A 15086-nucleotide genomic window follows, 5' to 3' on the forward strand; every position below is an offset into this window, starting at 1 on the left:
GTGGAGTGCAGATCCCCAGCCCACCCCTGCATCAGAACCCCTGCTGGTGTCCGGTGCGGGCAGTCAGGGAGCAAGCTCTGCACAAGAGGGGAGCAGGCGGCCGGGGCTAGGCCAGGGACCTGGGGGCCAGAGCCAGGCCCCCATTTCTCTGCAATGCAGATTAATGACCAGCCCCCCACCCTAAATTCCATCTCTGCTGGGGGGCTATGGTGCCTGGGCTGGGAGCCAGGATGTGGGGGCTCCCAGGGCCCAGGCTGCAAGGGAAGGGAGGGTTGGGAGCGAGGGGCAGGGAAGGGCAGGGTCGGGCCCTCCGAGCCCCTCCTGTGAGCGGAGACCTGCAGCCACCACATGGCCTCGGCAGGAAAGGAAACCGGAGGCTTCTCAAAATAGAGCAGGAGCTGCCGCTGGGCTGTGTTTCCCAGCTCCCACCATCTGGCCGAGCCTGGCCGGAAGAGGCGGGGGAGGGGACAGCTTCGTGTGGATGGAGCAGGCTGCCCACCACCCACCCAGCACCTCCCCTGCCAGGCCTGGCGTCCCTCTTCTTTGAACTCTTAAAGCTTCACTGCAAGGCAAGGATCAAGGACATCTGACAGATGAGGAAACTGAGGCTCAGAGAGGTCAAGTGATTTGTCCAAAGCCACAGAGCTGAGAAGTGGCCAGCTGAGTTGAGTCCAATGCTCAGCCATCCCCACAGCACCCTGGGTCCTAACAGCAGGGCCTACATCCTGCGCAGTCCCTGGAACCCACTGTTAGTCTCCTGCCTTTGAACCTAACCTTAGACCAGCTCGCTCCACAGAAACCGAGTTTGCGATCCATCATGAGGACTGGTTTTTGCTCCTGTCACAAGCCCGTGGCTGCCTAAGAGATGGCAGGAGGGGGCTTCATCCCCCGGGGTGGCGTTGGTGCCAGTGCAGGGCCTGCAGGACGGGGGTGGCTTTTACCCACAACTGCTGCCCCTGCCAGCCACCCTTTGGTTAGCGTTGCCTTGGGCATCCTGAAGGTGGACGGGGCCAGCCTGGAGTCCCGCGGTGAGAGCACAGTCGCCTCAAGTTCTTTGTGGAACCCCAGGAGCCAGGGAGCAAAATGAAGGGTAGGGGAGAAAAGAAGAAGGGAAAGAGGAAAAGAGGTACGAACAGCATGAGGAGAGATAAGCGCCACTGAATGGGGTGGGGCGGGATGGGACCTGCCACTGAGCTCAGGCTTCCTGAAGGGGCAGCAGGGGCAGAAGAGCCTGGGCCTGGGCCAGTGGTGCCTGGGCCCTGGAGGCGGGTCCTGACGGGGTGTGGAGACAGGACGGGAGGCCTGGCTCAGGCCGCCCGGGTGCTTCTCAGTGGGGTCCGCCCAGCAGTCCACCCTCCCTCCCAAGAGCTGCGACACCTGGCTTCTGGGTCTGGGTGGCGCCTGCATTTTCTCAGAACCTCTGTACCAGGCCTGGCTGGTAGCCGGGGAGCCTCCCAGGTTTCATGGAGGGGGACAGGGACATGAGACCAGGAAGAGCAGGACGGAACACCTGTGCTGGGATCCAAAAGAAAATGCCAGGCCTGGGGCCGCAGGGGTCGTGGCTCCGTGGTGGAGCACCCGCCCGGCACGTGTGAGGCACTGGGTTCCATCCTCAGCACCACGTAAAAATAAATGAATAAATAAAAATAAAATAAAGGTATCGTGTCCTCCTACAACTAAAAATATATATATTTAAAACTCCTAGGCCTGAGAGCGAAGGGGACGTGGACTCCTGCCCCTGCAGAAAGCCTGGCTCCTCGCAGCCTTTAAGGGCCCCACCATGAAGCTGAGCATCCCAGGGGCTCAGAGTTTCCGGCGGTGGGTGGGAGCCGGAGAGGCGGCGGGGAGGAAGGCAGCATCGCGACTTCCTTCAGCGACTCTCCTCGCCCTCCTCCCGCCTCTCCCGGGGAAGCCCGTGAACGCGCCTGAACCCCACTAAGAGGGCCGCGCTGGTGTGGGCGGGGTCTCTCAGGGCTGCGGTGTGTCTGGGGGTGGAGCATCCACCGGGCATGCGCAAAGCCCTGGGTTCATCCCAGCCCCGCAAACGTCTGCTAAGTAACAAGGCTCTTTAGAGAGGCTGGCTCGCCATGGTCCACACTTCCCCAGTTGTTGGGTAAGAGTGCGCACTGGGGAGTCAGCGGCCTTGTGCTGAGAGCTGATGCTCGGTTTCCTCCACTGTAAAATGGGCGCAGGAAGGTACTCATCATCTGGAGTGAGGTTAGAGAAGGTGGCCTGTGCAAAGCCCTTGGCAGAGGATGCGGCATTTAGAAAACACCCAGGAACCTTTGGCTGCCTTATCCTTGTTATAGCCACACAGCAGAACCTAGCTCCGGGCCCTGTACTTGGCACCAGAACTGTAAGAGGAAAACCCAAAACAGTCAAATACCCAGAGCCGCAAAAGCCAAAAGGGAGTTGTTCACACTTTAGCATGAATTAGTTTTACAACTTAGAAGCAGGGAGGAGGCCTCCTAGTGAAAGGACCAAGTTCATATGAGGGAAGGCACTATGGGAACCTCTAGCCTGGAGCTAGGGCATCTGGGAATTCATCCATCCTGTTGTGCTTTGCTGGGTTGGGGTGGGGATACTCATCTGACCCCTGAGACAGAAACCAGGAAAACCAGTTTCCATGAAAATTCTTTCAGAATCTGGAAGTTCCCTGCAGGAGGTAGAGGAAGAGGCTTCAGTTCAAAGTGCCTCAAAGGAAAACTCTCAGCCAGCCAAAAGCGCATTATTGTTCTCATCACATTCCAGCCATGGACTCATTTCTGCCAGGACTCCACCCTGCCTAGGCCTTGAACCCCAGCGTGCTAGATTTTCTTGATTCTGTTGGCTGGGAAGAGATTTGGGTCTATTTTGGGAAGAGGGCCTGGTCTCGTGCTCGGTGCTGCCTCCTCCTTCCACAGACTGGAATAGTTATGACCCTGGCCTGGTGGACCTTCATGTCTCTGAGAGAGGCAGAGCAAGCCAGGAGTGGGACTGGGGGAGAGACGGGGCTGGGTGGGGCTTGATGGACCGGTGACCCAGATTGCACTTCCTGTCCTGCTTCCCTCCACTCCCGGACACCAGCTGCAGCGGACACTGACCACGGGCCAGCGGGAAACCTTATACTGCCTCTTCACAACAAGGAGCGACTCCGGCCCCACTTGGGCCGAGTCGGGCGCCCTCCAGCCCCTGCCAGTGCCACGCTGTCCCGGCTGGGACACAGCACCAGCACTTTCTAATGGAGTCTGAGATCAGCACGCCTAGTCCAGCCACATCCCATTTCACAGAGGGCCGAACAAAGGCCCGGAATGGGGCAGAGACCTGCCCAAGGCCACACGATGGGTGGGTGGCACAGCCACACATATCCAGTCCCTGGTTTTCAGCCTGATTCTCGGCAAGTTCAATTTATTGGTTCAATAAATTAGTGAATGGAGTCAGGACGTGGTATTAGGAATGAGAACCCCTGGAGCCGGCTCTCAGGGGAGGCCGTGCCCAGGCCTGCCGTGCCCGCTCCGAGGCAGCGCACGGGCATTGTGCACGGCTGCAACTTCCTTCCAGAGTCCGGGAGTCACTTTCTCTGACTCTTCCTAAAGAGCGATTTCTTTTTCCTCTTCTGGGACGAGGAAAGTGAGGGAAACAGTCCACCATTTAGCTAACGAAGATTCCTTGGGGGCAGATCGTGCACTAAAAGATGCATCCGTACTGCCCTCGGGGGCACGAACAGCCACTGAGCAAACAGAGGAACAGCTGGTGGCCAGCTGAGTCCCCGAGCGATGGAAGCAGAAGCGCTGAGCCCAGCTTGGTGGAGAGGAAGGTCGTGTGAGGGTGGGGTCTTCGTGGCCTCTCTGAGGCCGAGCCAGGAAACCAGGAGAGAGCTCAGGGAGCCCGGGAGAAAGGGCTTCTCCAGGCAGAAGCAGCAGCTGGTGCAAGGTCCTGCAGTGAGCAAGAGCTTGGCATTGTCACCAAAGACAGGCCACCATGGGTGCCTGAGCACCATGAGGGGCAGCAGAGGGGCCCAGGAGAGGGCTGTGAGGCTGGCCAGCCAGGGCCAGGTCACCCAGGGTTTTGCAGCGTGCACAGCTTGGATCTTGCCCTGAAAGCACTGGCCAGCCAGGGATGCGCTGAGAGAGGAGCGGTGGCTTCGGCTTGTGTAGAAGGTCACATTTTGCTGAGTAAGGGTGATGCGCGGGATGGGAGAGAGACACTAGGGGGACTGGTCAGGATGAGACAGGACGTCACCTGCCTGGTGGCAGTGTTGAAGGGAGCTAAGCGTGGTCAAATGACTGGGTTTGCTGAAGGAGGCGAGACCATGAGAGCGAGCGAGCTGAGGATGTCTCCTCTGTGGCCTCGGCGAGTCCATGGTGCCATTTCTTAGGACAGGGAAGGCTGAACCGAAGCAATCTGCTCTGGATAAGTAAGTGAGCGCTGCCTTTGGGCCCGAGGGAGAAAGGTCCAGAGGCCAAGAGCATCCCGAGGCTGGGCCTGCTTTCCTGCTTACTGCGCCCTCGAGGGCAGCGCTGAGCCTCTTTTGCTCCTAACCCCAATTTTGGCCTTGAGTTCCCAATAAAATACGGAATGGGCAGAGGCCAGAACCACAGCTCTACCTCCAAGCAGCCAAGGGCCCCACGGGGAGACGGCCCAGGCGGGCCCCAGGGAGACGCAGCCCTCTTGGCCACCATGGTCTCCTTCCCTCCCTGCTGGCCTGTCAGCTTCCTGCCAGGAGATGAGCCCCACCCGCCCTGACATCAGTCATTGACTAGAGTCACCTCTTCTCACCGAGTGGACTTCCGTTCGCAAAGCACTGTGCTGTCGATCATCTTGAAGTGTCCTTGAGTCCAGCCTGAGTGCTGTGGGCAGAGGGGTGGCTCCTGCCACCGATAGGAGAGGACACGGGCCTCTGTCACCCTGCTCCACAAGGAAGGGCTACGAGTTCACAGCCTCCTGCTCCCCTAGGACCAGAAGGCGTCTGCATCTGCCTGTGTCCCTTCAGGCTGCTGAAACTCAGTGCCAGAGGCCAGGTGGCTTAGGACCCGCAGAGACTTCTTTCTCGCAGTCCTGGGGACGAAGTCTAAGGTCGAGTGCAGCAGATTCAGCGTCTGGTGAGGGCCTGGTTTTCGGTTCGCAGAGGCGCCTTCTTGCGGGAGTCCTTGCGTGGTGGAAGGGAGGGACTCTCTTCAGCACCCACAAAGGCACTAATCCCATGCGTGAGGGTCCCACCCCCATAGCCTGGTCACCTCCCAAAGGCTCCCCTCCTACAAAATCACCTTGGGAATTAGGTTTCCACATGTGAATTTGGAGGGGACACAAACATTCGGACCACAGCAGAGCGTCCCTGGTGACATTACAGGCATTGTGACTTCAGACCAAAGGGGCATGCATGGCTGAGGAAGGCCCCCGGAACACAGGGCCCACCGTTGAACAGGAAACCAGCCTCCCTCCGCAGCCTTCCAGCTCCACATATTCCGTGTTAGAGGCCAGTCCTCTCCTGACATCTCCCAAGTGCTGGAGGGCCAGTGGGGAAGCGGGAAGGAACTCATGCCCTGCCTCGGGCACCTCCCGGGGCTCAGTTTTCTCATCTGACAAATGGGGAGCTGGCTGCGATGTGGCAGGTGTCCCCCAGTGCTGCCATCCTCTCTCCCGCCGAGCCAAAGTCCCCGGCTCCCATTCTGCAGGATGCCCAGGAGGATCTGAAGACTGACGTGAAGCCGTACCACACCTGCCCAGGGCCGCCCCTCGCTGGTGGCCTTGAGCCGGGCCCCACAGGAGCACCCAGCCATTCCCACCAGACACACCACCTGCTGTCTGCATCCAGGTCTCGTGGCCCCAGGCTTGGAGCAGTTCCCCCTGTTGGGCAAGGCTGTGACAGGAAGGGGACAGGAGCTACCTCTGCTTGGAAGACCAGTTGTGCAACTTTGTCCTATTGGGGTGGGGGAGGCACGTGGCTCCCGGGAAGGCTGTCTGAAGGAGCCAGGGCCTTCTTTGAAATGAATATCTTGGCAAGTCCCACAAAGAAATGTCCTTTTGGACGTCACTAACTCACGGTCACTGCTCATTTATTCACAGCCTGGCCGCAGTGTCCTGTCCTGGCCTCCCTGGAGACAGAGCCTTGCTGGTGGAATTGCAGGAGGCAACGTAAACTCCAGTCAGACCTTCTGTTGGTACCCAGAGGTGGCCTGAGCTGTAGGGGTGCCAGGCCAGCTCAGGCGCAGGTAAGAGCCACTGAGTCAAGACCCAGACCCCGGGAGCTGGGTAGGAGCAGGCTTGTGGCGAGCAGCCTGCAAACTCGTTTACTGCAGGAAAAACCATACACTTTATAGACTTTTTGACCAATCACAATGTGCCACGGGGGATCAGACCACCGGGCCCCTACACAGCTTCCCTTGGTAACACTAGGTCAACTTGGGGCAGCTGTTTACATTCCTAGGTGGCCAGAGCGGAATGCTCCTCTCTGCAAGTTTACACGCTTGAGACATTAACTGCTGCCAGCCAAGAACTAGGATTTCCCCCAACACTGAGCCTGTGGCACATTTCCTGGGCTCCCTCTCCCAAGGCCAGCAAGGAACATCCTTTCCAGGGAAAGTTGCTTTGAAGCAAGTCCAACAGAGTAGACAGGGGACAGAGAGGCCAGGCGAGATTTGGATGGCGTGGCCGCACAGCATGAGAAGCCGAGGTAGCTCTGAGGTAATGACGTTTGGAACATGTGCCTGGTTACGTGGGTCCCACGCCAGCGGGTGCCAGACACAGACTGCTCGCCCCACAGAGGCCTTGCCGGCAGACCGCCTCAGCAGTTCCACACGCAAGGACACTGGGCTCCGTGGGGCTCACATAATTGCCCCCAGCCACAGTTACTAGGTAGGAGGGCTGGAGTCCAAACCGAGTCCTGTCTGTCCTCCCCACCAAGCTCCTCACGATTATCTGAAGGACAGCATTTAACGTGTGATTCACAAAAGGGACTCTGGATCCGCTCGGTGAGTTCCTTGAAAAGTGACTGAACTCTCCTGATCTCAGTCCGACAGCCTTCTCTGCTTTCTCTCTGTGCCCTGCAGCCCTGAGTACCCACCCAGCCCGCAGCAGCTCCTTCCCCTCACTCGGGGCTGCTGGGAGAGGCGCCTCTGTCCCTCAGCACAAAAAGCAGCTCCCTGGTCCTGGTCAGCCTCCCCTGTGCCTTCTGTTCTCTGCTGTCCTCTTGGCGTTGACCAACACCCAGATGCCTCTTTTACTGCTAGAGACTGCCTGTCTCTGGAACCAGCCCATAATTCATGAAAGTCAGGACCACATCCCCTGTTCTAGGCACATAGTAGATGCTCAACAAACATTTCTGGATCAATACAGAAATGAAAGCAAAGTTCATTCTTTTTCGATTACAAATATTCTCCAATGCAAACTTGGCCTCCTTTTTCCTCTCAAATTAATTCCAAATAGCTGTTTCCTGAAGTGCCCTTTTTTCTAAAGCTTGCACTCAGCACTCCTCAGGGTCGGCCCAGGACTGACCCTGGACAGGGAGCCTCCCGTCCACCTCCTCTAGTCTGTCCACCCAGGCCGAGCCAGAGCCTGCAGCCTGACTCCCAGGCTTCTGTTGGAGCTTTTGGGCTATTGTCTGCCAGGTCCAGGTCTGAGTGGCGGGGACGAGGCCAGGTGCTCAGCAGATGGCCAGAGTCACACAAACACCAATAACAGAGGCAGATAAAGTGGCGGTGAGTTCTGTGTTGAGAAGTTCAGAAGCTGGGGACATAGTCAAGAAGGCCTTGGGGTGAGAGAGGGAGGTTGGTTAGGTGGCCCCGGAAGGCCTCCTGAGGAACTGAAGGGGACGGGAGACCGGTTGAGAGTCCGGCCACGCTCCACAGCAAGACTGGGTGGGGCCCAGGCTCTGTTGCCCTAAGACTTAGTGGATTACGAAGGCGGTTGTTGGGGCCCCTCTGGGTCACCATCGCCCGCGCTATGTTCCAGGGGAGCTGTTTGTGTCACCAATGTTTATCAAAGCTTTGTCAACAAATGGATTCCTGCCAAAGTCACAAATAGAAAATGACCCGACTGTGGAGACTCTCGGCTCTCAGCTCCTTTGCAGGGCGGACGTTCTGAATGGAGGTGGAAAGAAATGCAGGTGGAGAAGGTGCCGGGGCCAGGCAGGCACGGGGGTGGAGGAAGGGGCTGGGCACAGAGAGCAGCTGGCCTTCCTCACAACCTTGACCAAAGCTGATCTTGGGCACAGGCAGCCAGGCCACACCCCTCCCAGCTCGGGGGACTCTGCCAAGAAAGGCAGCCCGGACTGGGCTCCTGGGCAAAGCGCTGGTCCCCAGAGCTCAGTTTCTGGCTGGCCTCCTGGACCTCCCAAGGCAAACTTCCCAGAGCAAGAGCAAAGAAAGAGCTGCTAGCCATCCCACCAATGGCCCTGGAGGCAGCGGGGGAGCCCTGTGCTCACACTGGGAGGGGCGTGTGTAATGGTGCCTTGGGAGAAAGGAGGTTTTCCCGATGCATAAGCATTGATCTGCGTGACCGCTGTTTTCTCCATTTTATTTTAAAGATACGTTGGGCTCTTGTGCACATCCTGCCGTCCGCACACCCGACTTGCAACTTTGAGCTGCGAGAGTGTTTGAGCCCAGCCTCCGAGCCTGGGGCTTTTCTCCAGCCGGTGTCCAATTCCTGGGGCAGGTCCCAAGTGCTGGGTGCCAGGGACTTAATGCTCTCTAGGAGCTGATCTCCGCGGAACGGGAGCCTGATGGGTAGATGCCACTCCTTCTTGCCCCTCATGTGGGACGCCAGGGAGGCATCTGCTACCAGTCTCCCAGAGGTCCCAGGAGGACTAGTCCAGCTGCCCACCAAGGGGACCTGCTCATTAGCGCAACCGACCCTGGTTTCCGGACTGCCCTGTCTCCTTGCTCCGCCCCCTCGCCGCTTCCTGCCATCACACCCCTAATAAACTGCACTCAAATTCTTCTCTCGGATTTGCTTCCAGGGTGCTTACACCAAGGCTACGTTGGATGACCAGTGACAGAGGACATGCCACAATGCCTGGGCTCAAATGCTGGCTTCATCCTCTACTAGGCAGGTGACAAGCTTGTGGCCTCAATTTCTTCACCTCTTGAATGAGGACGATAATAACAGCAGCAACCACAGTAGTAGATCATAGGGACTGAATGAGATCGCTCATGGAAAGCAATTGTCACAGTACCCGGTGCTTAGCCAACACTCAAAATCATTACTAGCTGTCAGCAGGCATGGCGATGTCCTCCCCCAACCCCATAATCCCAGCTACTCAGGAGGCTGAGGCAGGAAGGAACAGATGTTCAAGGTCAGCCTCAGTAATTTAGCAAAATAAAAATAACAAGGACTGGGAATATAGCTCAGTGGTAGAGCACCCCTGGGTTCAATCTCCAGTATTGACGAAAAAGAAAAAAAAAAAAAAGAAGAAAGAAAGAAAACTAGAATAATTCACCAGGTAAAAATTGTTCAGTTGTAATATTTTAATTTAAAAATAAATTTTTGTTTTCTTTTTTTCTTTTTTCTTTCTTTTCTTCTTTTTCTTTTCTTTTCTTTTCTTTTCTTTTCTTTTCTTTTTCTTTTTTTTTTTTTTTTTGTGCAGGGGATTGAACCTAGGGGCATTTTACCTCTGAGTTACATCCCCAGACCTTTTTACTTTTTATTTTGAGATACAGTCTCCCCAAGTTAACCAGTTTGGTTTCAAACTTGGAATCCTCCTGCCTCAGCCTCTGGAGTCACTGGGATTACAGGCAAGCGCCTCTGCACCCAGCTCATGTTTAATTAGTAGTTGCACATATTTAGGGGCAGGTGTGACACTTCAGTACATGTATGAAATGTGAAATGATCAGATCAGTCACTGGCATATACACCACCTCAGACATTCATCATTCTTTCATGTTAGGAACACTCCAATTCTCCCTCCAGCTATTTTGAAATATTCAATTGCCTGTCGCCAACCTTAGCCACCCCACTGTGCTCTAGGACACCGGGACCATTACTGCAACCACTGTACCCTCCACCTGGCAGCTGCTTCTCTCCACCCCTTCCCCGCGCCCCACGGCCCCCTCTCAGTCTTTAAAAAATACTGTATTATCATTCATGTAAATGAATGTAAATGAATGATAATACAGTATTTTTTAAAGACTGAGAGTATCCTGGGGTGATAAGGAAGCAGCAAGAACGGGCAGCTGAGGAAAACATAAATTGCTCCAATCTTTCTGCAGAGCAGCTGGTACTTACTCAGATTCACAGATCACTTGTAAGAATTTCTCCTGTAGGAGTCCCATGCTTGGGCAAGAGGAGTCAGCTGCAAGAATATTCGTTATGCCATTGTGTAAAGAAAAATTCTAAACAACTCAAATGATGATTGACAAGGAATCAGATAAAAAAAATATGGTATATCTAAATAAGAGAATGCTAGGCAGTCATTAAAAAGAACAAGAGATTAACATGTACTGCAGGGAAAGGAACACTGAGATTTATTATGAGAGGAAAAAGCAGTTGCATAGTTTTGTAAACAGTAAGATTCTTTTTCTGATTAAATAGCACTTTCATATGTCCTTGTAAATTTTTGTAATTGCCTAGATAAATCTGGCAATAACATAGCAAGAAGTGGTAGTTCTTTTTTCTCTTCTTTTTTTAAAAAATTTTTTGACTGGTATTAAATCCAGGGATACTTTGTCACCATTTCTTTTTATTTTGAGACAGGGTCTTGCTAACTGGCCAAGGGTCTCAATAAGTTGCTGAGGCTGGCCTCGAACTTGCAATCCTCCTGCCTCAGTCTCCCAAGTTACAGGGAATATATGTGGCTCTGCTTCTGGCAGTGGTAAGTTATTTTTGAGGTTTAGGATTACAGAAAACTTTTACATTTAAATCTCAAACACCTGTAACGTTTGAAATTTTGAAATGGGCATTTAATCAGGCACCCCCTCTTGCCCTCCCTCCCCCATTTCTCTTGACCCACAGGTCATGGAGTAGACTCCATGCAAGTGTCGCCACCCACCTCCCAAGACCACCTGGGACACCCTGCATTCTACTAATTAGAGAGAGAGACAATAAGAGACCAAACCACAGTAACAGAATAATTATGAGTGAAGAAATCTCAAAAAAATAATACATGAACCATAAACTGACAAAATTATTTACATCAAGGAAAAAACTGGAAGGAGAAAAACAGCAAAATATTACCAGGAGAGACACATGGGTGATTTTTTTGTTCTTACTATGATTTTTCTTATATTTTGGTATTTCTCATATTTTCGATAGTAAGCAAATACCTCACTTATACTCAGAAACGAAGCATAAAAATGTTAAAGAAAGGACATCCGGGAAGGGAGGGGTGGCCACGACTTGGCATAACTCACCTTTCAGGGAATAATGAGAATGATCTAAAAATGTCCTTATGGAAATCAAACACAGGGTGCCTCGGGGGTCCGAGCCCTCTCTGAGTGGTTATAGCCTTTTTGCTGGTAGTTAAAGACCAGGGTGTCCGCAACAAAACCAAACAGAATTCACACCTACCTGCCATGGAGATGGCCATGTATCTCATCAGCACGGATCTGGATCAGATGTTGGCGCAATAGAAACCATGAGCAATCTTACTTTGGCCAGACACAAGCCACCTTGAACCTGTCCTGTGGGTCTCTCCTTGGTCCCTTACCCAGACTTAATGGAAAACAATTGGAAACTTTCCTTACCCAGAAATAACAACAACAACAATTAGTACCAAAAGGTTTCCCCTATTATATCCCAAACCATAGGTTCTCCCACTCAAAGTCGGGCTGGACCATTAAAGAAACGAGAACTCCTTACCAGGCCAGCTGACACGGGAGAACATGAAGGACACAACTGGAGAAGAGCAGCTTCCCTTTTATTGGTTAAACCCCCACCCTCTCTACCAAGAAATCCAACCCATTTCATGTGGGGTTTTGAAGCATCACGTAGACAAGGTGTCTCATCAAGCCCATTGAGCACCGTATCAAGCAAGGGGAGAAAAACAAGTCTCCCCACTTCAAAAGGATGCAATGATGGGAGAAGGTCCCTCCCTTCCCCAGGTAGTAATGGATCCACTTGTGGGTGTGGCAGAAGGGATCTTGGCAGTGGGGAGACCGAGGAGGGAGCTTCTGGGCCCCTTGACACCTCGACCTTGCTAGGGTCTCCTTTATTGATCATGCAGCAATCTGTAAATGACTTATCAGAGGCTAAGACTTTTGTCTTTAATTATCTTCTAAGAGCATCTTAGACAAAATGGTGGTCGAAGGACAGGACTTGACCAACTTGAGCTGGTCTTCACCTCCAAGAGCTAGGTGAAGGAAAGACTTTTCCTGCCTGGTGACACTGTGTCCATTGTGAGTTGCCCATTATATCTGGAGCACATCCTATGTGTTATGGAAGCCTGATGTCATTTGAGACCCACGCGGCCCTCACCATTAGTAGCCCCATCTTGAAGGTGAGGAAACAGAGGATCAGAGAGATGAAGAGACCTTTAAAGTTCACACGACGGTATGTAATGTCAGGATGCAAACTAAGTCCACCTGACTCCACCACCAGAGACTACTGTTACATTCGGAGAGAGAGAGTGAGAGAGAGAGAGAGAGAGAGAGAAGGTCTGAAAAACACTCAGTGGGTTCCTAGGATGTTCATTACCTTGTTTCATCACAATTGTAACAAATTACCACAAACGTGTTATTTTAGAGTTTGGAAGGAGATCAGAAATCTGAAATCGTTTTTACTGGACTAAAACCAAGGTGCTGGTTGAACTTCACTCCCTCCTGGTAGTTCTGAGGGAAACCTTCTCCCGCCTTCTTCTGCTTCCCAAGGCCGCCTGCGCTCCCGGGCACACGGCCCTTCCCGGACTTCAGAGCCCGCACTGGCCGGCCCCGTCTTTCCCATCAGGCCATCTCCGTGGTTCTCACTCTGCTCTCCTCATTCCCTTTGAAAGACCATCATGACTACATTGGACACCTTGATAATCCAGATAATTCTAGATAATCTCCTATTTTAAGGTCAGCAGATTAACAACCTAATTCCATCTGTGGCCTTGATTCCCCTTGTTATGTAACAGGACATATTATTCACCTGGTGGGGGCGGGGGAGATGAGGATGTCTTTGGGGGACTTTATTCTGCCTACCACATTCAGAGGAGCAGTAGGTTCACGAGGTCACCAGGGTCTGGCTTTTACCTTCACATGGGGATTGAGACACTGATTTAGCCCCACCAAAAATATCCAAGACAATGAATCAAAGGCAAGGAATGGTCTATCACAGCGGGAGAAAGCATTTCCAGAGACCATTTCCATTTAAGGGACTGCTGTCCTGTCCCTGATGAGATCAGAAAGACCCCACATGAGGATTATTTACCCAATCTAATTCCTGTGTACTCTTATCAAAGTATTATCTGTACATGCAAGATATTCAAACACTACAGAATTGCCAGGGAGACACTGTAATGTGCTCGCCAGAACCTCTTCCTTCTCTCCCTCTTTCTCCAGCCTTCCTTGCCATCTAGTGACCTGTTTTCCATCACTATAATGAAATACCTGAGGCTCGGTAACTTAGAAAGACAGGAGGCCTATCAATATCCCAGTTCTGGAATTCCAATATCGGGCTGTTGGCCTCTGCCCAGCTCTGGTGAGGGCCCCACAGAGAACAGTGTTCCGATGTTGGGAATGCACATGAGAGGCAGAGATCACAGGGCAAGACAGGAGGCCAGAGCAGGGGGCCCAGGGCCTGTCTTTCTCTTTTTATAGTAACCTTCTTGAGAGAACTCAGGTCCCACAAAACCCTAATTCCCTTTTAGGGCAGCACCCAGCAAGACCTAATAACTCCCCACTAGGTCCCATCTTTTACAGATCCACCTCCTCTGAATAGCAGGACAATGGGGACCAGGCTTCCAAAGCATAAACCCTGGAAGGTCATGTTCTAATGATATTCAACCCATAGCACCACAAGGCACGTGCTGATCATTGAGGACAAGCGTGGGGGGAGGGTACACCTCCAGGTCTCACCACAGGAAACCACCACCCTCCCTGCTCCTTCCCCTCCCTGGAGACCTCGAACACCCCAGATGGTAATGGCAAAGTCTGGGGATGAAACTGGGGTTCTGGGTCACTATCAGAAGAGAGAGGCACATTGGCACATGTTTTTTACTTTATGATCCAGAAATGTTTCCTGGTGCATGCCAAGGAGCTTGGTCAGTTGTTATACCAGCTCACTGCAAGGAACGCTCATTTAGATTTTGTTAAGTCAGTCAGGATGATTTACACCACAGAAATATAAAGCTTATCAGTTTAACACAAATAGAGAAACTCTGTCTTGGTCAAAGGGCATGCACTTTGAGTTATGACATCCGTGAGTTCTGCACGGTGACCGTAGTCAATGCTTTCTTGCACACCTGTGGTCTGCTTGGACAGTAGGCCTTACATGTTCTCACACACAAACCACGGCAGCTCTGTGAGGCGTTAGATGCGTTCTTTAGCTCGACTGTGATAATCATTTAAAGATGTACAGTTTTTAATTGTCAGTGATGCCTAAATATAGCTAAATATAGGAAAAGGCTGTCTTGATTTAAATTTCATTTTGAAATGTTATTTTCATTTAGTAGTAAACCAACAGCATCTTTTGGTACATATAGATCTACTTAGTTTTTAATGGCATCAAATTTCTCCATGTAAAGCCATGCAGTGGACCTTGCCAGCCAGACCCCTCAGGGACATTTCAAACTATCCCTGGGTTTTGTGCAACAGCATGCCAAACACCTGCACGTACACCTGCACATGCCTTGGGGAATTTCTGGAGACCGTGTTCCCACAAAGGAGAATTGCTTGGAGCCAAAGTCTCACTCACACATTTTTTAAAATTGAAAGTGTTATCATTCCTTCCAAAATACGATTTTGAAGGATTATCATCAAAGCACCTTCCTCTCAGTCTGTATCAATGTCAACTCTACGGGTAAATGAAGGTGCTCATTTTCCCAACCCCTTGCCAATCCTAGCTGTGCCTTCTCTGCCAATGTGATGGATGAGAGATGACAGCTCATTTTCCTTGGTCTGCCTTAATTTTTAATAGGATGAATTGGTAGTTTCTTTTCATTATTAAGCATTTTGGTGGGCAGAGGATCACAGACT

General features: G+C 52.3%; 1 long non-coding RNA gene across 1 annotated transcript; it reads left to right on the forward strand.

Annotated features, from left to right (window-relative positions):
* The first annotated feature begins 6762 nt into the window (after positions 1–6762).
* On the forward strand, positions 6763–8911 carry LOC124960344 (uncharacterized). Its single transcript, XR_007104063.1, has 4 exons — positions 6763–6950; positions 7587–7676; positions 7930–8083; positions 8504–8911. It is a non-coding gene; the product is annotated as an uncharacterized LOC124960344 (long non-coding RNA).
* Positions 8912–15086: the final 6175 nt, after the last annotated feature.

This window comes from Sciurus carolinensis, chromosome 11 (genome assembly GCF_902686445.1).
Source record: "Sciurus carolinensis chromosome 11, mSciCar1.2, whole genome shotgun sequence".
In the NCBI taxonomy this organism is placed as follows: domain Eukaryota; kingdom Metazoa; phylum Chordata; class Mammalia; order Rodentia; family Sciuridae; genus Sciurus; species Sciurus carolinensis.